This window comes from Calidris pugnax, unplaced genomic scaffold (assembly GCF_001431845.1).
Source record: "Calidris pugnax isolate Ruff unplaced genomic scaffold, ASM143184v1 scaffold132, whole genome shotgun sequence".
Taxonomy (NCBI): Eukaryota; Metazoa; Chordata; class Aves; order Charadriiformes; family Scolopacidae; genus Calidris; species Calidris pugnax.
Window position 1 is genome coordinate 2,242,105 of NW_015090910.1, and position 2,319 is coordinate 2,244,423.

A 2,319-nucleotide genomic window follows, 5' to 3' on the forward strand; every position below is an offset into this window, starting at 1 on the left:
CCTATTCCTGAAGCCAGCCTGGATTTAATAAGCTCTCTTCCAAAGCCCGAAAGACCTGGGTTTTTTTAAATCCCTTCTCTCCATTCCTTCCTCACTGTTTCACAGCAAAGAGGTTCCTTTTGCCAAATGAAGAATATTTGGGATTTGCAGCAGGCTCTTTGCACGCAGGATCCAGCCCGAGAGGGCTCTTCAGGATGCATCTCCCTGGGTTCCATGGGGCTGCTCCTGGATCTGGAGCTCCCCAGCTGTATAAATATTTGGGAGACTGCTAATAGGAATGTTCCGCTAATAGAACAGACAATGAGAGATAAACTAGTTGTTGGGGGAATCAAAGCATGCATTGGACAGATTAAAGAGGAAATAATAAAATTCTTTTGAAAACTCAATTAGAGAAATGGGGAGGGGGGAGAAAAAACCACAACTGGTGTGGTTGTGGACTTGAGCTAGGACCGTGGTTAAAAGTTTGTCCAGCAACTTCAGGTTCCACCGCTTTCAGCCATGTACATCCCACAGAAATATATAGTCCTAAAGGCCTTTAGTTATGAAATATTCTGCTAAATAAAAAAAAAAAAAAGAGAAGTTCCTTAAGAAAGGAACTGTGAGGTGTGGTGTGGGCCGTGTCAGCAACCAGTAAGACCTGGCCTTTCCCCGCTCCCTCCCCAGGCACCAGCCCTTGCCTCCCTTTGGAAAGGGTTAAACTGCCTTTTTTTTGTGAGAAGGGGCACTTCCACAGCTCCCTCCATCAAAAGCACCCTCTCCCGAACCCCACCTTTCAGAACCCAACTCAAAAATAAAGCTCTTTAGCTGGGTTTACAGCCAGCCTGGGCTTTGGAGGAGCCCCCCCAGAGGTGCTCCTTCCCTTTCTCACCTCATTTTTCTCACTTTTGCTGACTCTCAGCCTGCGCCCCCCAATTGCCTTCTGATCGTGCATCCCCTGTCCCAGGATGTGACCCCCCCTCTCCCCTGCCCTCCCTCCCTTGCTCTGCACACGTGGTGCCTTCACTCATAACCACCCTCCTGCTCTTGGAGGCGAAGCTGACTTTATTCCTGCCCTAAAAATTGGTAAGTTTGTTTAACAGTGTCTGAATGTTTCTGCAGGTTTTACTCTGAGACTGGGGCTTTGTGGCAAAGGTGTGTTCTAAACTCAGCTGCTGCTTTAGCAACCCTCAAAACACCCTTGTTGTTTTCTGTTTTACAAAATGCACCCTATTTTTTATAATTAATTTTGCGTGTAGAAAAACACCAGCTATTGTGGAAACACCTCAATTCCCTATCAACCCACAAAATACTGAGTTTGCGGATCTTTCCTGTAGTTTGATGCCGGGTGTGTCTCAGCTCCAGAAACTCGGAGCCAAGTGTGAGTGTAGATGCAGGAGGTGGGTTGTTTTTTTATTCTGTTGTTCTTTTTTATTTGTTTTGGAACGAGCAGCTCCTTCCGTGCCTCACGACTGCGATGGTGAAGAGCGTCCCCACAAACACAGCCACTGTTTCCAAGGCAGAAGTGTGATGTTCCTGAAGAAGAGGGAGCCTGTGCCTTCCTCTCCTTTGCCCATCGCTTTAAAAGAACAAACAGAAATATTTGTACAAATCTCAGCATAATTCCACAGGAATAGATACGGGCGATGTGTGTCCAATGTGCCCCTGTGGCCAAGAAGGCCAATGGCATCCTGGGGGGCATCAGGAAGAGTGTGACCAGCAGAGAGTGACCCCTCTGCTCTGCAGTGGTGAAGCACCATCTGGAGCACTGGGACCAGTTCTGGGCTCCCCAGTTCCAGAAGGACAGGGAACTGCTGGAGAGGGGACAGCAGAGGGTACAGAGATGATGAGGGGCCTGGAGCATCTCTCTGATGAGGAGAGGCTGAGGGACTTGGGTCTTTTTAGTCTGGAGAAGAGAAGACTGAGGGAGGATCTGATCAACACCTATAAATACTGAAAGGGTGGGTGTCAGGAGGATGGGGCCAGGCTTTTTTCAGTGGTGCCCAGGGACAGGACAAGAGGGAATGGGCACAAAATTGAACATAAGAAGTTCCATCTAAACATGAGGAGGAACTTCTTTGCTGTGAGGGTGGCAGAGCCCTGGCAGAGGCTGCCCAGAGAGGTGGTGGAGTCTCCTTCTCTGGAGACATTCAAACCCCCCGGACATTTTCCTGTGGGACCTGCTCTGGGTGGCCCTGCTCTGGCAGGGGGTTGGACTGGATGGTCTCCAGAGGTCCCTTCCAACCCCATGTGAGTCTGTGATTCTGTGAGAACAGCTCTGAGGCAGAGGCATCTGTGGTCACAACCATGCCATACAGACGGGATGCTACAAAACAGAGAACA